Source organism: Triticum urartu, chromosome 7 (genome assembly GCF_003073215.2).
Source record: "Triticum urartu cultivar G1812 chromosome 7, Tu2.1, whole genome shotgun sequence".
Classification (NCBI taxonomy): domain Eukaryota; kingdom Viridiplantae; phylum Streptophyta; class Magnoliopsida; order Poales; family Poaceae; genus Triticum; species Triticum urartu.
In genome coordinates this window covers 321,569,310-321,596,239 of record NC_053028.1, presented here as the reverse complement: position 1 = coordinate 321,596,239, position 26,930 = coordinate 321,569,310, and positions in this window count along the sequence as shown.

Below are 26,930 nucleotides of genomic sequence, written 5' to 3'. Positions count from 1 at the left end.
TTATTTGGTGCCAGCGTTAAGCATGAAAATTATATCTGGATCTTCCTTGATGCGATACGGTTATTCATTTAAATTAGAGAATAATGGTTGTTCCATTTATATGAGTAATATCTTTTATGGTCATGCACCCTTGATGAGTGGTCTATTTTTATTAAATCTTGATAGTAGTGATACACATATTCATAGTATTGAAGCCAAAAGATATAAGTTTAATAATGATAGTGCAACTTATTTGTGGCACTGCAGTTTAGGTCATATTTGTGTAAAGCGCATGAAGATGTTGATGGGCTTTTGGAATCACTTGATTATGAATTACTTGATGCTTGCGAACCATGCCTCATGGGCAAGATGACTAAAACTCCGTTCTCCGAAACAATGCAGCGAGCAACAAACTTGTTGGAAATAATACATACTGATGTATGCGGTCCAATGAGTCTTGATGCTCGCAGCGAGTATCGTTATTTTCATACCTTCACAGATGATTTAAGCAGATATGGGTATATCTACTTGATGAAACATAAGTCTGAAACATTTAAAAAGTTCAAAGAATTTCAAAGTGATGTGGAAAATCATCGTAACAAGAAAATTAAGTTTCTACGATCTGATAGTGGAGGAGAATATTTGAGTTACGAGTTTGGTCTTCATTTGAAACAATGCAGAATAGTTTCACAACTTACGCCACCTAGAACACCATAGCGTAATGGTGTGTCCGAACGTCGTAACTGCACTTTATTAGATATGATGCGATCTATGATGTCTCTTACCGATTTACCGCTATCGTTTTGGGGTTATGCTTTAGAGACAGCTGCATTCACGTTAAATAGGGCACCACCGAAATCCGTTGAGACGACATCTTATGAACTGTGGTTTGGCAAGAAACCCAAGTTGTCATTTCTTAAAGTTTGGGGCTGCGATGCTTATGTGAAAACGCTTCAACCTGATAAGCTCGAACCCAAATCGGAGAAATGTGTCTTTAGGATACCCAAAGGAGATTGTTCGGTACACCTTCTATCACAGATCCGAAGGCAAGATATTTGTTGCTAAGAATGGATCCTTTCTAGAGAAGGAGTTTCTCTCGAAAGAAGTGAGTGGGAGGAAAATAGAACTTGACGAGGTAATTGTACCTACTCCCTTATTGGAAAGTAGTTCATCACAGAAATCAGTTCCAGTGATCCCTACACCAGTAAGTGAGGAAGCTAATGATGATAATCATGAAACTTCTGATCAAGTTTCTACCGAACCTCGTAGGTCAACCAGAGTAAGATCCGCACTAGAGTGGTACTATAATCCTGTTCTGGAGGTCATGTTACTTCACCATGACGAACCTACGAAATATGAGGAAGGGACGATGAGCCCAGATTCCGCAAAATGGCTTGAGGCCATGAAATCTGAGATGGGATCCATGTATGAGAACAAAGTGTGGACTTTGGTTGACTTGCCCGATGAACGGCAGGCCATAGGGAATAAATGGATCTTCAAGAAGAAGACTGACGCTGATGGTAATGTTACTATCTACAAAGCTCGACTTGTTGCAAAAGGTTTTCGACAAGTTCAAGGAGTTGACTGATACGTCTCCAACGTATCTATAATTTTTTATTGTTCCATGCTATTAAATTATCTGTTTTGGATGTTTAATGGGATTTATTATGCACTTTCATATTATTTTGGGGATTAACCTATTAACCGAAGGCCCAGTGCAAATTGCTGTTTTTTTGCCTATTTTAGTGTTTCGCAGAAAAGAAATATCAAACAGAATCCAAATGGAATGAAACATCCGTGAGGATCTTTTTTGCAACGAACGCAATCCAGGAGACTTGGAGTGGAGGTCAAGGAAGCAACGAGGCGGCCACTAGGTAGTGCGGCGCGCCCCCCACCCTCGTGGGCCCCTCGTACCTCCACCGACCTACTTCTTTCGCCTCTATATGGTCTTATACCCTGAAAACATCCAGGGGAGCCACAAAACCACTTTTCTACCACCGCAACCTTCTTTACCCGTGAGATTCCATTTGGGGACCTTTTCCAGCGATCTGCCGGAGGGGGATTCGATCATGGAGGGCTTCTACATCAACACCATAGCCTCTCCGATGATGTGTGAGTAGTTTACCACAGACCTTCGGGTCCATAGTTATTAGCTAGATGGCTTCTTCTATCTCTTTGGATCTATTCGATGTAATTCTTTTTGCCATGTGTTTGTCGACATCTGATGAATTGTGGGTTCATGATCAAGTTTATGTATGAACAATATTTGATTCTTACCTGAATTCTTATATGCATGATTTGATATCTTTGCAAGTTTCTTCGAGTTATCAGTTTGGTTTGGCCTACTAGATTGATTTTCTTGCAATGGGAGAAGTGCTTAGCTTTGGGTTCAATCTTGCAGTGCTCGATCCCAGTAACAGAAAGGGAATCGATACGTATTGTATTGTTGCCATCGAGGATAAAAAGATGGGGTTTATATCATATTGCTTGAGTTTATCCCTCTACATCATGTCATCTTACCTAATGCATTACTCTGTTCTTATGAACTTAATACTCTAGATACATGTTGGATAGCAGTCGATGTGTGGTGTAATAGTAGTAGATGCAGAATCGTTTCGGTCTACTTGATACGGATGTGATGCCTATGTTTATGATCATGCCTACATATTCTCATAACTATGCGCTTTTCTATCAATTGCTCGGCAGTAATTTGTTGACCCACCGTAATATATGATATCTTGAGAGAAGCCACTAGTGAAACCTATGGCCCCCGGGTCTACTTTACATCGTATAAGTTTCTGATCTACAATTCTAGTTTACTATTTATTTTGCAATCTGTATTTTCCAATCTATACAACAAAAATACCAAAAATATTTATCTTATTATCTTTATCAGATCTCATTTGGTAAGTGACCGTGAAGGGATTGACAGCCCCTTTATCGTGTTGGTTGCGAGGTTCTTGTTTGTTTGTGCAGGTACTAGGCGACTTACGTGTAGTCTCCTACTGGATTGATACCTTGGTTCTCAAAAACTGAGGGAAATACTTACACTACTTTGCTGCATCACCCTTTCCTCTTCAAGGGAAAACCAACGCATGCTCAAGAGGTAGCAAGAAGGATTTCTGGCGCCGTTGCCGGGGAGATCTACGCCAAGGCAAGACATACCAAGTACCCATCACAAACTCTTATCCCTCGCATTAGATTATTTGCCATTTGCCTCTCGTTTTCCTCTCCCCCACTTCACCTTTGCCATTTTATTCGCCCTTTTTCCGTTCGTCTCTTTTCGCTTGCCTCTTGTGTGTCCGTGTGTTAGATCGTTTATTTGCCCTAATGGCCTTGCCTAAAAGCGTTGATCCTCACCTTAGAAGATTGGAAGAAATTGAAAACAATGTTAGAAGCTTTATGTTTCTGTAATTTGAGCATAATGATTTCTTTAGAAACGAGCTTAAAGAAGAGAAAGGCTTTATGGAGTATGTTGGGGATATTACTACTGGACATAAACCGGCTAGGAGTGGCCGGGTTAACTCTATAAGAATTAGAAGCCCAAAAGGTAAAGGATGATGGCGCTTCATGAAGGCGCAAGGCCCTAAGGCGGGTTAAGGCCTGTAGACATAAACCGACATTGTCATGTAACTTGTATTGCAAGATAGGAGGAATATAGACCGAGTTGGACACAATGATGATCCGGCCTCGGGACTCTGTAAACCAGCGGGCGTCGTCCTATGTATATAAAGGGACGACCCGGTGGCAGTTTAGGGACAACACACAACAACTCGAGAGCTAGGCAAAGCGGATTCTCTCCCTGGTCATCGAAACCCTAGCAATACCATCACAACTTGAGTAGGCATTTACCTTCATCGAAAGGGGCCGAACCAGTATAAACTCTTGCGTCCCTTGTCCGCTTTAACCCCTTTAAGCTAACCCGTAGCGATGGCTCCTTTAAGCTAACCCGTAGCGATGGCTCCACGACTAAGTCCTATCACGAGGACATCTGCCGTGACAAATCCACAACAGTTGGAGCCCACCGTGGGGCTATCGCACGATGGTTTCGAGTTCTTGAAGGGCAGCTTCGAAGGACTCAAGGGCTCAAGAGTGCCCAGGTGACTTATCAGCGCTGTGTTCAGAATTGTCTTCATAAATAGATTGGGCGCAATGTTCATGCTTATGTGGATGATATTGTGGTGAAATCTAGGAAGGAGGAAACATTGATAGAGGACCCGAGGGAGACTTTTGATAACCTCCGGGTCTGTAAGATGATGCTTAGTCCAGCTAAATGTGTCTTTGGTGTTTCGGCAGGCAAGCTTTTGGGCTTTCTGGCGTCCAACAGAGGCATTGAGGCTAACCCGGAAAAGATCTCAGCTATCATGTCCCTGGCTAAACTGGCATATATCAATGATGTTCAGCGTTTGGCGGGCCGGATTGTAGCGTTAAGCCGGTTTATCAGCCGCCTTGGGGAGAAAGCTATTCCTTTGTATCAGATGCTAAAGAAAATGGATGATTTCGTCTGGAGTGACGCGGCTGATAAAGCGTTTGAGGACTTGAAGAGACAGTTGGCCGAGCCGCCCGTCCTTGTGGCTCTGGTTGATAAAGAGCCCTTATTGCTATATGTGGCTACTAATGCCCGGGCTATTAGTGTGGCTATTGTGGTGGAGCGCAAGGAGGCCGGAAAGGAGTATCCGGTTCAACGGACGGTTTATTACATCAGTGAGGTGCTTATTGAATCAAAGCAGAGGTACCCGCATTGGCAGAAGTTGGTGTATGGAGTTTTCATGGAAAGTCGGAAGCTCAAGCATTATTTTCAAGGTCATCCCATCACAGTGGTTAGTTCAGCCCCTCTGGGAGATATCATCCAAAACAGAGAGGCGACTGGCCGGATTGCCAAGTGGGCTATTGAGCTTGGACCTCACGGGATAAAATATACGCCTCGCACAACAATCAAATCACAAGCACTTGTGGATTTCATTAATGATTGGACAGAGTTGCAGGCACCGGAGGAGAAGACAGATAACACGTACTGGACTATTCATTTTGATGGGTCTAGACAATTGGAGGGCTCGGGGGCTGGAGACATATTAACTTCCCCATGAGGTGACAAGTTTTGATATGTTCTCCGCTTAATGTTCCCTCGTACTAACAATGCAGCTGAATATGAGGCCTTGCTCCATGGCCTTCGGATGGCTAAGGGGATCAATTTAAGCCGAGTTAAGTGCTTCGGTGACTCGGACCAGGTGGCTCAGCAGGTATCTGGCACTTGGGATTCTAAGGATCCACTCATGGCTGCATATCGACGAGAGGTGGACATAGTGGCTGGTCATTTCAAGGGTTATCAAGTTGACCATATAGACCGGCGAAAGAATGAAGCGGCGAACGCTTTAAGTCGTCTAGGCTCTCAGCGTAAACCAGTGCCACCTAATGTCTTCCTCGACGTACTTCATAATCCGTTGGTCAAGATACCCATAGAGGAGGAGTTGGCTATTCCTGACCCGGAGGCCCAGTTGGTAGCGGTTCTTCATGTTATACCGGATTGGACAGTCCCATACCTGGCCTATATGAACCGGGGTGAGTTACCAGGTGATGAAATCTTGGCCCGATAGATAATCCGATGATCCAAGTCAATGACCATTATCAATGGGGAGTTACATCGTTACAGCGTGACAGGGGCGATTCAGCGTTGTGTGTCTCCTCAATAAGGTTGTGAGATTTTGCGAGAAATCCACGAAGGAGATTGTGGTCACCACGCCGGTTCAAAATCCTTGGTGGCTAAGGCTTTTCGTCACGGCTTCTATTGGTTGAGGGCTCATGCTGATGCTGAGGATTTATTAAAAAGGTGTGACGGTTGTCAGAAATTTGCACGCCGCGCTCATGTTCTGGCTCAGGAGTTGAGAATGATTCCAATCACTTGGCCGTTTTGCAACTTGGGGGCTAGATATGGTTGGACCCTTTAAGAGGTCCAAGGACAAAAAGACCCACCTGTTGGTGGCGGTTGATAAGTTTACCAAGTGGGTAGAGGCAGAGCCAGCCAGTAAGTGTGATGCAACCACAACGGTCCAATTCATCAAAAAGGGGATATTCTGGTTTGGTTTTCCACACAGCATTATAACTGATAATGGTACTAGTCTGTCCAAGGGTGCTATGGAAGAATTTTGTCAATGTGAGCACATCCGGCTTGCTGTGTCATCAGTGGCTCACCCCCAATCTAATGGTCAACTAGAGAGGGAAAATCAAGAAATTTTGAGAGGTATTAAACCCCGGCTTATGGTTCCTTTAAAGAGGACACCGGGTTGTTGGGTGGAGGAGTTACCTTCCGTGTTATGGAGTATCAACACCACACCAAACAGATCTACGGGTTACACGCCTTTCTTCATGGTTTACGGAGCAGAGGCGGTTCTTCCTAGTGACATCCATCATGACTCGCCCCGTGTGGCGGCTTACATTGAAGCTGAGAATGAGAAAGCACGTCCGGACTCACTGGACCTGTTAGAGGAGGAGCATGATCTAGCAGCGGCGCATTCGGCGATTTATCTGTAAGATCTCCGACGTTATCACAGCTGCCAGGTTAAGACTAGAACTTTTCAAGAGGGCGATCTGGTGCTCCGGCTCATCTAGGATCAGACTGATATGCACAAGTTATCCCCACCTTGGGAAGGACCTTTCGTGGTCAGCAAAAACCTACCCAACGGGTCATACTACCTTATCGATGTTCGAGAGCACAAAGACTCACGCAAATCGGAGGAGGAGACCCAGCGGCCATGGAATATAGCTCTTCTTTGGCCTTATTATACTTGAGCCACAGGCTCTTCTTATGTACATATTTATGACAATGTATATATTATAAACCGGAGCCTCAGCTAAAGCGGGGTCTCTTTTTTTTTACATAATGTGTGGTTACATGGCGGCTTCTACTTATAAAGCGGAGTTCTACTCACCCGGCTTATAATGCCACACATATATGAAGGAAATCACTAGGGGGCTTGGTCGTATTCGAACCATAGCTACGCATCTTGATCGGCTTAAGGCGGGAAATCACTAGGGGGCTTGGCTGTATTCACACCATGGCTACACCTCTTGATAGGCTAAAGGACCAAAGAGAGTTTGTTGCAAAAGCACAACTCAAACATAGGTATCCATTGAGCACAGCTCAAATGTTGCTTGGGGGCTCCTTGCTTCTCAAAGAACAAAGAGTTTGTAACCTTGCAATAGGCTATCAAGCCAGGCTTGGAAGCCAGGTGTATTCACCTAAAACCCCAGGTTATCCTGCCTCTTTAAGTAAGCCACTCCGTCCAGGTAAACCTGGTATGACCCATCGAACGTTTGACAAGTCAATCTCATAGACCCTAAACTTGTCAAAGTTAAAACGATGATTGGTTAAATATTGAGGTCCATCTTAAAAGGCTTTGAAAAATGGTTTAACTCAGCGGCCTGGCAGCCCATGAAAAGCCTCGATTTAGGGCCTGGCAGCCCATGAAAAGCCTTGCATATTTTTCTTGTATTTGTTGCAAATGTTTTAACCTTTTTTGATAAGGGATTTATGAATATTTTCTGATAAACCAGTGTTTATTACAACCCGGCATGGCTTTCAACACTCAGTTGTCAGTACATGATCAGTTCTAAACCGGCAATAATTTGATCTAGAAGTTACCAGAATTATATGAGTAACCCGGTGTTTCTCATAACTTGGTACGGTTTTGATATGAACCGGCAAGAATAAAAGGAGTCATCAATACTCCAGATTGGTGTTATGACCCTTATTATCCCAACAGTTGGACAGCCAATGAGATATATCACAGGTATCATCTATTTTATATCTGGTTATTACAGTCTTCGTTATGCACCAAGCTATATATATATTTGGGCATCATGACCCGTCCAGTGGTAAACCACTAGGACACTTTCAAGTTCTTATATGCAGGAACACGTTAAATAAAAGCTGCAATTGACTATGCATATAATAGATCCCAAAGGCATGGCGAGTTATCAGTATCAAGCAAAATAAATATGCTCGATGGCATAACAAGCGAGTGTTTGAACTAGCCTATTACAAGGCGCTTTAAATTCCCACCAAGAATAATTGTTTCAATAACAAGTGGCAGACTGTGACAGGTAAACCGGCCTCCGGTTCAAGATTCATCACCAGGACGACTTGACGATTGCGGATCATCTTGAGTTGGTGTTTCCTCCTCCTCTCTACCCAGTGGCTGGAAATCAATTGTTGTCCAATCGATTCCAATACGGCTTCTTCACTTATAAGAGAGGAGGGATGAATGTCAGGAGCATAAGTGTGCTTACGGATTGGCGGAACAAGATCCTCTACATCATGAATCGGCGCGGGATATCTTTTTTGATCAACATCATAAACCGGTTGATAATGAGATAGATCTGTGTCATCCGCCAATTTGCTTGCTATAGGCCGCATTTCCCTTGTCAGCCTTCGGAGATCATCATTGTTGAATTCTGTGCCATCTTCCTTCACGCTGGGGTAGCCTTGGCCGATATCTGCCGGTTCAAGATCTGGAATCCATGCCTTGGCCCGGATTAGCGCAGTCAATGCGCCTGACCTTGCAACTGATTTTTTAAGTTCCTCCAGCCGGGCAGGCAACATGGACAGCTTCTCGATGGTTTCTTTTATCAACGATGGAGGAGGCCTGTTGTACACAACAGTGCAGATAGCCCGTTGGGATCCGGAATACAATTGTTCTATCAAGGTGTAGGCTGCTTTCAGCTTCATCTGCATATCGGAGCCCAAATGGGTAATGCGGGTCCTTGTAGCATTTCGAGCATCAGTAAACCGGTGACTGCTAAGCTAAAGGGGACTTGAAACATACCAGATGGGAGCGCTTACCAAATACGGCAGAGGTCATAGCGTTTATTTGCCTCTTCAAACCGGTCAGTTCCTCAACCACCGGTTTAAGGGCTGCTTCTGCGTCTTCGGCTTTCTTTGCCAAAGCGGCCTTCTCGGCATCCCAATCTACATGTTCATTCTTAAAATTTTCCTTCAGCTTCTCCATGGCTGTTAAGGCTTTAGTCAGTTCCTCCTTGGCTTTGGAAGCCTCCGCTTGCTGAGATTTGATGTTTTCTTGAAGATTGGCGGTTTGGGAGTCATTTTTGCTCAGCTCAGCCTGTAAAGGAATGACATATCATTAGTGGGATGTATATATTTGAAGTACCAAGCACATACCAAGTTATGCACTTTGTACTTGGGGGCTAATGCCTATTTGCTTTGTTATCAGAATTTTTTGCAAGTCCCAAATACAATGCAAACATTATCTTTGGCACTTGGGGGCTAATGTACATTTGTTCAAATCGATGCATTAGTTAAAATTCCGGTTCACCTTGGAAATATAAACCGGCCCTTGGGGACTACACAGATGAAAACTACAGGAATACAACGATAATGTACCGGTTTATTTCAAAGGATTACCTAACATATGGAGGATAAGTATGCAAGGGTTGAGATATTAGAAAGTCCCGATTTATGATTGCTATCATAAACCGGCCCTTGGGGGCTACTAGAGTTGGTATTTGCAATTGGACTTAAGAAAGGAAAAGTTATGTCATTACCTCGTAGCGCTCCTTCATCAGATTCACCAAACCGGCTTCATAATCACGGTTTGTGTGCAGACGGTTTAGAAAGGCAGAGTGGAGTTCTTGAGCACTGAAGTGGGCATAGCTTGATAAATCGGTGCTCCACTTGCCTTTCTCCATGGCATCATGTTCTTCTTTGGCACTATGTTTCGCCAATACAACAGGATGGCCAGGAGAGGTGTGGCCAATACCGGTAATGATAGCCTCATCTTCTTTATCTCCAGCAGCCTTTTTTGGAGTTGATGGAGTGTCAGTAGTCTTCATTAGACTAGAAGGTCCGTCATCAGCCCGGATTGGACTTGCCGGTTTATCATCTGGCACAGCAGTATCAATTTCTGCTTGTTCATCAACATTATGATCTTGAGGGGCGGTTCATCAAATGTGGCCTCAGTATTTGGACCTTCCGGTTCCGTAGTCAGCTCCGGTTCAATCACCACATGATCATCAGACGGGCTATTCACCCGGGCCTTCTTACTGGGTCTGGCCTTGGCTCTAGAAAAGAACAGATGCAAAGGTTAGCATAGCATATAAAGTGTGAAACATCAAAAGATTGGGTTGAAATACTTACCCAGCCACGGTTTTAAGAGGAGTGAGTTGTGTGGCCGTGGATTCGCCGGATGAAGAAGGAGGTGTCACCTGATAATTTGAATCGGACGGATTAAGAGGTTGTCAGAAAAAGCCTGCCTTGGCATAAGAAGTGTTAGAAGTGGGTGAGACCTCGGGTCAGCGTTTTTGAACCGGGGTGTTCGGTAAACCGGTCGAGGTGACCGTTTGACCGCTGTGCGGGGTTGTGCGGCGAGCCTCGTGCTGCTGCTTCTTCAAAAGAAATTTTGGGTCCAAGTGAGCAAGAGGGTGAGAAAATCTTACTTTCCGGACTGCTTGACGGATTTTTTGTGTTGGCGCGGAGTCTGAACCGGAGGATATGATAATTACCTCTGCATCGTCAGCTTGGCTGCCCTCAACATCCTCCTGATAAATATCATTGTCAATAAGATGCATGAAAAGTGAACCAAGTGAATCAAGTTCTACCTCTGCTTCCGGTTCATCTGGATCATCATCAAGCTCTAAACCGATGGGTTCAGGTGCCTTCCTTTTTGTTGTTTTCTTGACGGCTTTCGTTTTAGGACGAGAAGGCTTCACCGCTTTCTCCTGGGGTTTCTTTTTCCAAAATGGATCATCACCCGGTTTAAAAATGGGCAGAAGGTATTCAAAGTTGCACAGTCCAAAAACATCAGGTGTAAAGCGGAAGCACAGACAATACTTACAGCGGGCGGTTTGTTTTGCGTGTAAAAGGGGCTTGACCCAGTCTTGCTGCAGACAGCTTCCGGTTCATTCAACATTTTCTTGCAGACTCAGTGACTTCATCATCTGTTAGCTAAATATTGATGTAACGTTGGGAGACTTGTACGTCACCAGTATACTCACACATTAAGCCGGAGCGGCGACTTAACGGAAAAATGCTTCAGGATATCCAGCAACGGACGAAGTCCATGCTTGTTAAACCGTTGGCCATGAAAGCTCTAGGTTTAGCGAGTTGTGGGGCGTATGAGGCTCGTTCCTTGGCGCGTAATCGTTGCAGAAGCGGATGAGTATTAGCGAGCCGGTGAGCACGATAACCCGGCAGAGGGTTCTCATCTTTAGGAGAGGTGTCTCTGCAATAGAACCAAGTTTGGTTCCACTCCTTTGGGTGACTGTGAAGTTTGGCATGAGGAAACTCAACCTCTTTCCTTTTCTGAATAGAGGCGCCACCAAGTTTAGTATTGGGTCCGTCTATGAATTTAGTGCGATGGTTTAAATGGAAGAAATCTTGGAATGGCTCGACAGTTGGTTCTTCTTGTAGATACACTTCACAAAAAACTTGAAAGTTGCAGATGTTGGATACGGTGTTGGGTCCAATATCCTGAGGGTGGAGCTGAAAGCTGGCAAGTACATCCCGGAAAAACATGGATCCAGGCGGTTTAAAACCACGGCCTATGTGATCAGGAAACACCACTACTTCACCCTCTCCAGGGGTTGGAGGGTTTTTCGGCCCAGGAACTCGTCACCGGATCTCATTCTTCTTCGGTAAGGTACCAAATTTTGACCATTATGTTCAGTTGCTCTTCAGTAACCCGGGAAGGGACCGAGTTACAGGAATAGAACTGTTTGGCCATTGCAAGTGAAGGGCTGGGAAGAAAATAATGCCAGTTTATGATTCATTAATGGTGATGCATAGGGTACAACAGGTTGAGGGAAAAGGAATTCAAGGATGTGAAATTGTTAAACCAGAGTATAAATGAATCGGTGGTTTAAAAGGCGGCTAATGGTACCTGCCGGATTATCATACTTCAAAAAGTTAAACCGCCTATATTGGTGTGAGTACAGATCTAAAAATACCTAAGTAAGGGGAAACAGGTTTCACAGATTTATATGAAAATTTCAGATCTGAGGTGTGACAAAAACTAGAATATATTCAGGTTTAAACTTCAGGTGCTTAAACAGTTCAGCAGATCCAGATAAGTTGTTCTCTATATAAGGGGGGAGTCTAATGAGGAAAACAAGATTATGGCTACGGTCGCGCAAGAATAATAGGTCCAAACTAGCCTTTGATGCTACGGAAAAGAAAAGAGAAGAATAGCACCGGAGTTTCGATGAACTCCGACGAACAGTGAAACCCTAAAGACAAGATCTAGGGTGGAAGGAAAGAAGGCTTACCAGTATCACAGGAACGGCGGAGAGATGTCGCGGCTTTTTGGTTCAATCGGGGTGATGCAGCAGCCAACGATGAGGCAGGGGCGAAGTTCGATGACGGCGGCGGCGCTCGGGTGCAGGGACGTCGCGAGGAGGAAGAAGAGACGAAGAGGCAGAGGAGGAAAAAGAAAAGGGGCCTCAGCCCTATTTATAAGGCGAAGAGATAAGTAACAAGCACGAGAATCGAGGAGCTCAAAAATGGATAGTTAATAAAGTTGTCGCCTTGATGGTTGGATGCTCATTAATAAAAGGCATCTTCGGCTTCAATGAATAGATGACATCACGGCGATTTACCACAAATCCGGAGGATGACACCAGGGCGGTTTACAAGATCCATGCGAAAGTGCAAGAGGAGGAACTTTTCTAAGTGTTGAAGATTGACATGAATAAATTCAAATCAATCTGGGGCCTAATGTTGGGGATATTACCACTGGACATAAACCGGCTAGGAGTGGCCGGGTTAACTCTATAAGAATTAGAAGCCCAGAAAGTAAAGGATGATGGCGCTTCATGAAGGCCCAATGCCCTAAGGCGGGTTAAGGCCTATAGACATAAACCGACATTGTCATGTAACTTGTATTGCAAGATAGGAGGAACAGAGACCGATTTGGACACTATGATGATCCGGCCTCGGGACTCTATAAACCGGCGGGCGTCGACCTGTGTATATAAAGGGACGACCCGGCGGCAGTTTAGGGACAACACACAACAACTCGAGAGCTTGGAAAAGTGGATTCGCTCCCTGGTCATCGAAACCCTAGCAATACCATCACAACTGGAGTAGGCCTTTACCTTCATCGAAAGGGGCCGAACCAGTATAAACTCTTGCGTCCCTTGTCCGATTTAACCCCTTTAAGCTAACCCATATCAATGGCTCCACGACTAAGTCCTATCACGAGGACATCTGCCATGACAACTCCACAACAGAGTACATGAATAAAGAGCTTGATGATATGTTTAAGGAATTTTATGGTTTGAAATCTCAGTTTGCCCATCTTGAAAATTTAGTAGGCCAAATTTCGGCACCTTAGTTAATAAGATGGCCGCTAAACCGGAAGATCTAGAGGATAATGAAGATGAATATCTAAAAGTGATTGGTGTGTCTCCTATTAAGTCTTTGTTTGCCAATATGAATCTTGATAAAGATGGGACTGGAGATGAGTCAACTTTAATTAGAAGGCATCCAAATGATTCAGAGTTTTTAGATCTTGATGCAAAAATTGGTAAAAGTGGGATTGAAGAGGTCAAAACTTTACATAGCAATGAACACACTATTTTGGATTTCAAGGAATTTAATTATGATAATTGCTCTTTGATAGATTGTATTTCCTTGTTGCAATCCGTGTTAAATTCTCCTCATGCTTATGATCAAAACAAAGCTTTTACTCAACATATCATTGGTGCTTTAATGCAATCTTATGAAGAAAAACTTGAATTAGAAGTTTCTATCCCTAGAAAACTTTATGATGAGTGGGAACCTACTATTAAAATTAAGATTAAATATCATGAATGCTATGCTTTATGTGATTTGGGTGCTAGTGTTTCCACGATTCCAAAAACTTTGTGTGATGTGTTAGGTTTCCATGAATTTGATGATTGTTCTTTAAATTTGTATCTCGCGGATTCCACCATTAAGAAACCTATGCGAAGGTTTGATGATGTTCTTATTGTTGCAAATAGGAATTATGTGCCCGTAGATTTCATTGTTCTTGATATAGATTGTAATCGTATATGTCCTATTATTCTTGGTAGACCTTTCCTTAGAACGATTGGTGCAATTATTGACATGAAAGAAGGAAATATTAGATTCCAATTTTGGTTAAGGAAAGGCATGGAACACTTTCCTAGAAAGAAAATTAAATTACCTTATGAATCTATTATGAGAGCCACATATGTATTGCATACCAAAGATGACAATACCTAGATCTATTCTTGTTTTTATGCCTAGCTAGGGGCGTTAAACGATAACGCTTGTTGGGAGGCAACCCAATTTTATCTTTGTTCCTTGATTTTTGTTCCTGTTTAGTAATAAATAAATCATCTATCCTCTGTTATGATTGTGTTTTTTATGTTTTAGTTAGTGTTTGTGCCAAGTAAAGCCTTTAGGATCTTCTTGGGTGGTTGTTATTTGATCTTGCTGAAAGAAGACAGAAAGTATGCGCTCACGAGAATAATTTTCATTTTTTACCAGAGAGCGATAAAATACCAATTCCAACTGCAGTAGATCAATATACAAATTATTTAGTACATCCTAATTTCTCAGGAGTTTTGGAGTTACAAAGTATTTGAAACTTCCAGATTACTACAGACTATTCTGTTTTTGATAGATTCTGTTTTTCGTGTGTTGTTTGCTTATTTTGATGAATCTATGGCTAGTATCGGGGGGTATGAACCATAAAGAAGTTGGAATACAGTAGGTTTAACACTAATATAAATAAATAATGGATTCATTACAGTACATTAAAGTGGTGGTTTGTTTTCTTATACTAACGGAGCTAATGAGATTTTTTGTTGAGTTTTGTGTTGTGAAGTTTTCAAGTTTTTGGGTAAAGATTTGATGGATTTTGGAACAAAGAGTGGCAAGAGCCTAAGCTTGGGGATTCCCAAGGCACCCCCAAGGTAAAATCCAAGGACAACCAAAAGCCTAAGCTTGGGGATGCACCGGAAGGCATCCCCTCTTTCGTCTTCATCTATCGATAACTTTACTTGAGGCTATATTTTTATTCACCACATGATATGTGTTTTGCTTGGAGCGTCTTGTATGATTTGAGTCTTTGATTTTTAGTTTACCACAATCATCCTTGTTGTACACACCTTTGGGAGAGACACACATGAATCGGAATTTATTAGAATACTCTATGTGCTTCACTTATATATTTTGAGCTAGATAAATTTTGCCCTAGTGCTTCACTTATATCTTTTTAGAGCACGGTGGTGGTTTTATTTTATAGAAATTAATGATCTCTCATGCTTCACTTATATTATTTTGAGAGTCTTTTAGAACAGCATGGTAATTTGCTTTGACTATAAAATTAGTCCTAATATGATAGGCATCCAGGATGGGTATAATAAAAACTTTCATATAGAGTGCATTAAATATTATGAGAAATTTGATACTTGATAGTTGTTTTGAGATATAAAGGTGGTAATATTAGTGTCGTGCTAGTTGAGTAATTGTGGAATTGAGAAATACTTGTGTTGAAGTTGGCAAGTCCCGTAGCATGCACGTATGGTAAACATTGTGTGACAAATTTGAAGCATGAGGTGTCGTTTGATTGCTTTCTTTTCCAGTGTCGTGCTAGTTGAGTAATTGTGGAATTGAGAAATATTTGAAGCATGAGTGGCGGTCGGAGACGAGCGATGGTCTTTTCCTACCAATCTATCCCCCCAGGAGCATGTGCGTAGTGCTTGGTTTTGATGACTTGTAGATTTTTGCAATAAGTATGTGAGTTCTTTATGACTAATGTTGAGTCCATGGATTACACGCACTCTCACCCTTCCATCATTTCTAGCCTCTTCGGTACCATGCATTGTCCTTTCTCACCTCGAGAGTTGGTGCAAACTTCACCGGTGCATCCAAACCCCGTGATATGATACACTCTATCACACATAAGCCTCCTTATATCTTCCTCAAAATAGCCACCATACCTACCTATTATGGCATTTCCATAGCCATTCTGAGATATACTGCCATGCTACTTTACACCGCTCCGTTTATTATGACACGCTCCATCATTGTCATATTGCTTTGCATTATCATGTAGTTGACATCGTATTTGTGGCAAAGCCACTTTCATAATTCTTTCATACATGTCACTCTTGATTCATTGCATATCCAGGTACACCGCCGCAGGCATTCACATAGAGTCATATTTTGTTCTAAGTATCGAGTTGTAATTCTTGAGTTGTAAGTAAATAAAAGTGTGATGATTTTCATTATTAGAGCATTGTCCCATGTGAGGAAAGGATGATGGAGACTATGATTCCCCCACAAGTCGGGATGAGATTCCGGACGAAAAAAAGAGGCCATAAAAAGAAGAGAAAAGGGCCCAAATAAAAAAATGAGAGAAAAAGAGAGAAGGGGAAATGTTACTATCCTTTTTCCACACTTGTGCTTCAAAGTAGCACCATGATCTTCGTGATAGAGAGTCTCCTATTTTGTCACTTTCATATAGTAGTGGGAATTTTTCATTATAGAACTTGGCTTGTATATTCCAATGATGGGCTTCCTCAAAATGCCCTAGGTCTTCGTGAGCAAGCAAGTTGGATGCACACCCACTTAGTTTCTTTTGTTGAGCTTTCATATATTTATAGCTCTAGTGCATCTGTTGCATGGCAATCCCTACTCCTTGCATTGACATCAATTGATGGGCATCTCCATAGCCCGTTGATTAGCCGCGTCAATGCGAGATCTTCTCCTTTTTTGTCTTCTCACACAACCTCCATCGTCATATTCTATTCCACCCATAGTGCTATGTCCATGGCTCGTGCTCATATATTGTGTAAAAGTTGAAAGAGTTTGAAAAGGCAAAGTATGAAAAAATTGTTTGGCTTGTCATCGGGGTTGTGCATCATGAGAGCATTTTGTGTGACGAAAATGAAGCATGGCCAAACTATATGATTTTGTTGGGATAAGCTTTCTTTGGCTATGTTATTTTGATAAGACATAATTTCTTGGTTAGCATGCTTGAAGTATTATTATTTTTATGTCAATATTAAACTAATGTCTAGAATCTTTTGGATCTAAACATTCATGCCGCAATAAAGAGAATTACATTGAAAATTATGTTAGGTAGCATTCCACATCAAAAATTCTGTTTTTATCATTTACCTACTCGAGGACGAGCAGGAATTAAGCTTGCGGATGCTTGATACGTCTCCACCGTATCTATAATTTTTTATTGTTCCATGCTATTATACTATCTGTTTTGGATGTTTAATGGGCTTTATTATGCACTTTTATATTATTTTTGGGACTAACCTATTAACCGAAGGCCCAGTGCAAATTGCTATTTTTTGCTATTTCAGTGTTTCGCAGAAAAGGAATATCAAACAGAAACCAAACGGAATGAAACCTCCGCGAGGATCTTTTTTGGAACAAACGCAATCCAGGAGACTTGGAGTGGAGGTCAAGGAAGCAACGAGGCGCCCACGAGGTAGGGCGGCGCGCCCCCACCCTCGTGGGCCCCTCGTAGCTCCACCGACCTACTTCTTTCGCCTATATATACTCTTATACCCTAAAAACATCTAAGGGGGCCATGAAACCACTTTCCACCGCCGCAACCTTCTGTACTCGTGAGATCCCATCTGGGGACCTTTTTCGGTGATTTGTCGGAGGGGGATTCGATCACGGAGGGCTTCTACATCAACACCATAGCCACTCCGATGATGTGTGAGTAGTTTACCACAGACCTTCGGGTCCATAGTTATTAGCTAGATGGCTTCTTCTCTCTCTTTGGATCTATTCGATGTAACTCTTTTTGCGGTGTGTTTTTCGAGATACGATGAATTGTGGGTTTATGATCAAGTTTACCTATGAACAATATTTTATTCTTCTCTGAATTCTTATATGCATGATTTGATATCTTTGCAAGTCTCTTTGAATTATCAGTTTGGTTTGGCCTACTAGATTGATCTTTCTTCCAATGGGAGAAGTGCTTAGCTTTGGGTTCAATCTTGAAGTGCTCGATCCCAGTGATAGAAAGGGAACTGATACGTATTGTATTGTTGCCATCGAGGATAAAAGGATGGGATTTATATCATATTGCTTGAGTTTATCCCTCTAATCATGTCATCTTACCTAATGCGTTACTCTATTCTTATGAACTTAATACTCTAGATGCATGCTGGATAGCGGTCGATGTGTGGAGTAATAATAGTAGATGCAGAATCGTTTCGGTCTACTTGACATGGATGTGATGCCAATGTTTATGATCATGCCTAGATATTCTCATAACTATGCGCTTTCTATCAATTGCTCCGCAGTAATTTGTTCACCCACCGTAATATATGCTATCTTGGGAGAAGCCACTAGTGAAACCTATGGCCCCCGGGTCTACTTTACATCATATAAGTTTCCGATCTACAATTCTAGTTTACTATTTATTTTGCAATCTGTATTTTCTAATCTATACAACAAAAATACCAAAAATATTTATCTTATTATCTTTATTAAATCTCACTTTCGTAAGTGACCGTGAAGGTATTGACAACCCCTTTATCGCATTGGTTGTGAGGTTCTTATTTGTTTGTACAGGTACTAGGCGACTTGCGTGTAGTCTCCTACTGGATTGATACCTTGGTTCTCAAAAACCGAGGGAAATTCTTACGCTACTTTGCTGCATCACCATTTCCTCTTCAAGGGAAAACCAACGCATGCTCAAGAGCAAGAATTGACTACGATGAGACCTTCTCACCCGTAGCGATGCTTAAGTCCGTCTGAATCATGTTAGCAATTGCCGCATTTTATGATTATGAAATTTGGCTAATGGATATCAACACTGCATTCCTTAATGGATATCTTAAAGAAGAGTTGTATATGATGGAACTAGAAGGTTTTGTCGATCCAAAAGGTGCTAAGAAAGTGTGCAAGCTCCAGCGACCCATTTATGAACTGGTGCAAGCCTCTCGGAGTTGGAATATACGCTTTGATAGTGTGATCAAAGTATATGGTTTTATACAGACTTTTGGAGAAGCCTGTATTTACAAGAAAGTGAGTGGGAGCTCTGTAGCATTTCTAATATTATATGTAGATGACATATTGATGATCGAAAATGATTCTGAATTTCTGAATGGCATAAAAGAATACTTGAATAAGAATTTTTCAAAGAAAGACCCCGGCGAAGCTGCTTATATATTGGGCATCAAGATCTATAGAGATAGATTAAGACGCTTAATTAGACTTTCACAAAGCACATACCTTGATAAAATTTTGAAGAAGTTCAAAATGGATCAAGCAAAGAAAGGGTTCTTGCCTGTGTTACAAGGTGTGAAGTTGAGTTAGACTCAATGCCCGACCACTGCAGAAGATAGAGAGAAAATGAAAGTCATCCCTATGCTTTAGCCATAGGTTCTATCATCTATGCAATGTTGTGTAGCAGACTTGATGTGTGCCTCGCTATTAGTTTAGCAGGGAGGTACCAAAGTAATCCAGGAGTGGATCACTTGACAACGGTCAAGAAATACCTGAAAAGGACTAAGGATATGTTTCTCGTTTATGGAGGTGACAAAGAGCTCGTCGTAAATGGTTACGTCGATGCAAGCTTTGACACTGATCCGGATGACTCTAAGTCACAAACTGGATATGTATTTTTATTGAATGGTGGAGCTGTCAGTTGGTGCAGTTCCAAGCTGAGCGTCGTGGCGGGATCTACGTGTGAAGTGGAGTACATAGCTACTTCGAAAGCAGCAAATGAAGGAGTCTGGATGAAGGAGTTCATATCCGATCTAGGTGTCATACCTAGTGCATCGAGTCCAATGAAAATCTTTTGTGACAATATTGGTGCAATTGCCTTAGCAAAGGAATCCAGATTTGACAACAGAACCAAGCACATCAAGTCTCTTCAATTCCATCCGCGATCAAGTCAAGGAGGGAGACATAGAGATTTGAAAGATACATACGGATCTGAATGTTGCAGACCCGTTGACTAAGCCTCTCTCACGAGCAAAACATGATTAGCACCAAGACTCCATGGGTGTTAGAATCATTACAATGTAATCTAGATTATTGACTCTAGTGCAAGTGGGAGACTGAAGGAAATATGCCCCAGAGGCAATAATAAAGTTGTTATTTATATCATGATAAATGTTTATTATTCATGCTAGAATTGTATTAACCGAAAACTTAGTACATGTGTGAATACATAGACAAACAGAGTGTCACTAGTATGCCTCTACTTGACTAGCTCATTAATAAAAGATGGTTAAGTTTCCTATCCAGGGACAAAGAGTTGTCATTTGATGAACGGGATCACCTCATTAGAGAATGATGTGATTGACTTGACCCATCCGTTAGCTTAGCACTTTGATCGTTTAGTTTATTGCTATTGCTTTCGCCATAACTTATACATGTTCCTATGACTATGAGATTATGCAACTCTCGAATATCGGAGAAACACTTAGTGTGCTATCAAACGTCACAACGTAACTGGGTGACTGTAAACATGCTCTATAGGTGTCTCCGATGGTGTTTGCTGAGTCAGCATAGATCGAGATTAGGATTTGTCACTCCGTGTATCGGAGAGGTATCTCTGGGCCCTCTCGGTAGTGCACATCACTATAATCCTTGCAAGCAATGTGACTAATGAGTTAGTTACAGGATATTGCATTACAGAACGAGTAAAGAGACTTGCTGGTAACGAGATTGAACTAGGTATTAAGATACCGATGATCGAATCTCGGGCAAGTAACATACCGATGACAAAGGGAACAACGTATGTTGTTATGTGGTTTGACCAATAAAGATCTTTGTAAAATATGTAGGAACCAATATGAGCATCTAGGTTCCGCTATTGGTTATTGACCAGAGATGAGTCTCGGTCATGTCTACATAGTTCTCGAACCCGTAGGGTCCGCACGCTTAAGGTTCGGTGACGATTTGTATTATGAGTTTATGTGTTTTGATGTACCGAAGGTTGTTCAGAGTCCCGGATATGATCACGGGCATGATGATGAGTCTCGAAATGGTCGAGACATAAAGATCGATATATTGGAAGCCTATGTTTGGATATCGGAATGGTTCCGAGTGAGTTCGGGCATTTACCAGAGTACCGGGGGGGTTTACCTGTGACGCCCGGATAATTAAGCTACAGAGAACCTCTGCTAATGATGCCATGTCACTCAGTTACTATTGTTAATCTCGTGTTAGTTCTAACCCGATTCAAATTCTAATTTAAAATAAAGTCAAATTATTATTTCTTCAAACGGTAAAAAAAACATGTTTGGTGGGTTGCAAATATTCACTAACAATTTTTCATGAAAGAATTAACGTTTTTAGGAATATTAAATTTCCCTTGGATATTAAAACAGTGGACCAACAACACCTTTTTATCCCATTTAAATATAAACTCAAACTTAATAAATTATTTTGAACCCAATTTTTTGTGTGTGGTAGTGCAAAATAATGCATAGTAATTATGTGTCAAGGTTTTACATTTTACAAAAGTATTTTGACGCAAAAAGAAAGTACAAAACATTGGCTAAATAATTAAATAGATGAGAAAATGGAAAAATAGTAGTAAAAAGAAAAAGGGACCTAAGCTACTGGACCCCTGGCCCATTTAGCAAAAATAGGCCCAGCCCACCCCGACTTGTCCTCTTCCTCTCGCTACAGGAGACGGGGGGGCTGTGGCGGCCATCCGCCGACCGTGGTCGTGCGTGGCGACCATCCCGCATCCCCCCCGGCACCTTACAAGGTATCCCCTCGACCCTCCGGAACCCTAGCCCCTGTCTTGATCGCCCCCCCCTGCCCCGTCGTCGTTGTCACGGCCACAGGTGTCTCCGGCGTGTGGGAGGGCGTCTAGGAGCTCCACCGTGCTCGACTTAATCGGTCCCGGGTGTCACCTCAAGCCGAGGCACTTCGTTGCCGATGCCATCATGGTCTTTTCCGTGCTCAGCCGCCATGACCTCACCATCGATCCATCACTCTGGCCCACCCCGGCCTCGTCGAGCTCGCCTACGACCTCCGCTGTGAGCGCCTCTCCTCACCCCCCCTCTTATCCGTTCGATTCCGCTGTCGATTGGGTTGTCCCGTGCTCGTCTGCCATGGCCGGTGCTTCCTGTAAGCTCAGTTCAATACGTGCCCATGCCCACTGCTTTTGATATTCTGGTTTCCTTGTTGCGTGCCCCGCCGCCGCTGCGCCCCCGCTCGTGCCCGTGCCACCCCGCGCCGCTGCTACTATGCTGCTCTACTTGCGGCACCGGCCCCGCACACATGCGCGCGCCTGCCCACTTGCCCGCAGCCGCAGGCTGCTGCTCCTGGCCGCGCGCGCACACTTGCTGCCTTCTGCTTTTGCCACTGCTTAGCTATTGCCCTTAGCTGCTGCCGTTGTTGCTATTTCTTGTGCTGCTCGTTGCCGCAGCTGCGTGTGCTGCTCGCTGCCTGGTGCTACTCTCTGTCGCTGCCGCCGAATACTACTGCTGCTGGTGGCCGTGGCCATGTGCCTATGTGTGCATGCACATCCATAATGTGGCCGGTTGTGTGCCTGTGGCCGGCCCTGTTCAATTAGATTAGGGATTAATTAGTACTAATTTAGGGACTAATTTAGTTAGTTAGTGTAATTAGTAGTACCAGTTGATTAGTTCAATTGTAGATGACATGTGGAGCCCCCTGTTACTTTAAAGAAAAACAAATTTTAAGAAAAGTCTAAGTCAATGACATGTGGCCCCTACACTGTTCATATGTTGACTTGTCAATATTTGACTGGATCAACCCAACCCCACTGGCCCCACTGGCATACACTATGTCTAGAATAGAACCAGGTGACAAAAGTATTTTGCTGTTTTATTCGAATTAAAAGAATTCTATAAATTCAGAAAACCAATGAAAACTTTAAAAATTAATATAAAATAAACCGTACCTCTGACTAAAATACTTTATACATGAAAGTTGCTCAGAACGACGAGATGAACTCAAATACATAGTCCGTTCGTCCGCCACACGTCCCTAGCATAGCGAACATGCAACCTTCCCCCCTCCGGTTTGACTGTGCAAAAACGCGAAACACCGGGAATACTTTCCTGGATGTTTTCCCCCTTCGCTGGTATCACCTACTACTGCATTAGGTCACGCCTAGCACCGCATATTGCCATGTTATGCTTTGTGTTGCTTTGATTGCTCTATTATTTATGTGTGTTCCCCCTCTATTACTTCTTTTCGGTAGACCTCGAGACCGCTGCCGATACCCCTGTGATCGACTACATCGACGATGACCCCTCCTTCTTGCCAGAGCAACCAGGCAAGCCCCCCCCCCCCCTTGTTCATCCCGATATCGCCTACTCTTCCCTCTACTGCTTGCATTAGAGTAGTGTAGCTGTTACTGCTTTCGGATGAACCTATTCTGCTGCATAGCCTGTCCTTCTTACTTCTGTTGTTATCTTTACCTGCAATCCTAAATTCTTTGTATAGGATGCTAGTTTATCATCAATGGCCTTACACTCTTGTCCGTCTGCCATGCTATACTACTGGGCCGTGATCACTTAGGGAGGTGATCACGTGTACATATACTATATACTTTTACATACTTATGTTACTGTTTGGAGATGGGGGCTGAAGGGGCAGGTGGTTCCATCCAGGTAGTGATGGGCCTAGGTTCCCGACAGCCCCCTGATGGTTACTTTCTGGCAGAGTGACAGGGCAGGTTGCGACCACCTAAGAGACAGGTGGGCCTGGTCCCTGGTCGGTGTCCGCGGTTACTTCAAAATAACACGCTTAACGAGATCTTGGTATTTGATCTGAGTCTGGCCACTGGCCTATACGCACTAACCAACTACGCGGGAACAGTTATGGGCACTCGACGTCGTGGTATCAGCTGAAGCCTTCTTGACGTCAACGACTGAGCGGCGCGCGCCGGGTTGGACCGCGTAACACAACTTCCTTTGTAATAGAGGTTGCTAGGTCTGCTCACCGGCCGCGTACGCAACGTGCAGGTGTGTAATGGGAGATGGGCCCAGACCCCTGCGTGCTTAGAATTTAGACCGGCATGCTGACCTCTCTGTTGTGCCTAGGTGGGGCTGCGACGTGTTGATCTTCCGATGCCGGGCATGACCCAGGGAAGTGTGTCCGGCCAGAGGGATCGAGCATGTTGGGAAATGTGGTGCACCCCTGCAGGGAAGTTTATCTATTCGAATAGCCGTGTCCCTTGGTAATAGGACGACCCGGAGTTGTACCTTGACCTTATGACAACTTGAACCGAATACTTAATAAAATACACCCTTCCAAGTGCCAGATACAACCCGGTGATCGCTCTCTCACAAGGCGACGAGGGAAGGATCGCTGGATAGGATTATGCTATGCGATGATACTTGGTTAACTTACCATCTACTCTCTTCTACTGCTTCAAGATGGAGGTTGGCAGAAGCGTAGTCTTCGATAGGACTAGTTATCCCCCTCTTATTTTGGCATTATGCAGTTCAGTCCACATATACTACCCCTTTCATTGATACCAATGCATATGTAATGTAGTTCCTTGCTTGCGAATACTTTGGATGAGTACACACGGTTGCTTTGCTACTTCTTTTTCCCCTTTTCCCAGTTATTGCGATCATATGATGGAGTCTAGTTGCCAGAGGATCCCGAGGATGATTCTACATGGAGTTCGACTTTGAGGAGTAGTTAGGAGGTCCCAGGCAGGAGGCCTTGGCTTTTCGATCGTTGCTACTTTTGTGCTAGCCTTCTTAAGGCAATCTTGGTTAACTTATGTCTGTACTCAGATATTATTGCTTCCGCTGACTCTTGTGTTTTCGAGCTTATGTATTCGAACCTTCGAGGCCCCTGGCTTGTAATATAAAGCTTGTATTATTTTAATTTGTGTCAAGAGTTGTGTTGTGATATCTTCCCGTGAGTCCCTGATCTTGGCCGTACACATTTGCGTGTATGATTAGTGTACGATCAAATCGGGGGCGTCACAAGTTGGTATCAGAGCCGACTACCTGTAGGAATCCCCCTTTCCAACTCCTTGGCCGAAGTTGAGTCTAGTCACTAAAAGATACTTTTACGAACATGGCTATGTGGCTTACGGGCCCACGTCGCCATTGGGTGGTATTAAGATCTTTTATTCCTTGTCTTTACTCCAGGACTCTGATCTCTCTTCTACTCGGGTTAAACGATTTTGCTAACTCTAACTCTAGGTTCTCGTAACTACTTCCTCCCGGAGAGCCTCTCACTCCAAACGATCGCTTGGTACACCAGAAGATTTCGAAGCTACTCTCCGATGTTTTCCCGAGACCCTTGTGCCCTTCGTCGTTACAATCCCTACCATCGATAAATCCTTATGGATAACTACCTACATTTGTCGTTCATACCTTCATCCCCAGTTGCTCTTATATTTATGGTATGCCCTGAAATACTCTTCGATCTTCCGAGAATCCTTTATGCTTACTTCCCTGAAGTTCCTTCCTGCATGAATACCACTATGAATGATTCTTCACCCTTATTAAGGAATTATTCATTACTAGTTGATCATATGATTCACAAGATACATTGAAATACTATCCGGTCTTTCGGTAATTCTCAGCCAACTATTGCTCTGCAAATACTTGTCTGCTTGCATTATGGTTAATTCCATATTTCTAGCAATCTCCATTGACATCCTTTGTCACTATCATTTTGAGTCCCTTAATTCAATATTTTGCAAATGCTCGCAATCCTCAATCAGATCCGAGAATTTATCCTTCCGACTCAGACGTCAATTTAAACATGAGTTGGTTCTTGACCAATCAAATTGCCGTCGATTGTACCCCTAAGTCTGTTCAACTTATCCATTCTTAACCAGAGCGTCTGCTTCTGATCCTTCGTTTTGGAAATCATAATTCCTTTGTTATCTAAGCATCGAATTATTCAGATGTTCTATAATTAGATGCCTTTGCATTGTTTCTTTATCTGGTTGTGTGCATGGACCGTGAGATCCTTTGTTGGATTATTATTCGACAATGTCCTTCATATTTTACAGCCTTGTGAATCCTCCCTGATACATAATGCCTTTGGTAATTTGTATCCTCTCCTTTGGTCAAACATGCTCTGCTTCCAAGCTTGAGTTATTTACCCCTGAAGTTTGTGGTATATGTTTCTCAGAAGCCCCGATGGGTTGAGCCTATGCCTTCCTTAATTTGTGTGAACCTGAGAGTTTTCACGAGTCATACTCTTCTGGTATTTTGCCAGATAAAATTTCAACACTACAACTTCATAAAACGCGAGAAGTGAATGAAAGGTTTTGCATTGGAGAAGTGGGAGTCGACCTTAGACTTTGTGTTCATGCCCATGGAAACGATGTAGATCCTTTCATGGAAACTCCTTGTAATAATAATTGCCCCCTTGATATAATACCATCTTGTGACTGTGAATTCTAATTGATCCCTTTACAATCATGGTTCCGACCATATTTTCTCCTTGATCCCATTTCTCAAACAAGTTAAATCACTTGTCTTCTACTGATCGATACCTCCCCGCAACCTCTATTTTTGATATTCCTTCGAGTATTGGCCTCTGGTATCTCGAGAATATCAAAGCACTATGTTGCTTCCTATGAGTCTTCATCTAGTATTGCTTCTCACCGTTTTCAAATTTTCCCGGGTTCTAAGTTATTAGTCGCTCGAGAACACCCATAAGTGAATTGATTCTGCACTCTGATTCAATAACTCTAAGTAATTCCCATTGCTTACGAGTTTAATAATCCTTCAAGTCATTGCTAGCTTGATTGGTATCATTAATGTGCTAAATTTTAACTGTGCTACCTGGTCCTTCTTCCCGGAGCACAATTTTCAACTATGAGCTAATCTTGCATCGATCTTCCTTGTCATATGAATTCTCCTTGAATAGCAAACTTGAGTCCAAGTTTGTGTCGTACTCGTGGATCCAATAACCTTTCGCTTCATCATTCCTTTGACTTGATGTCATCGCCGCTAGATTACATCTTCATGAAATC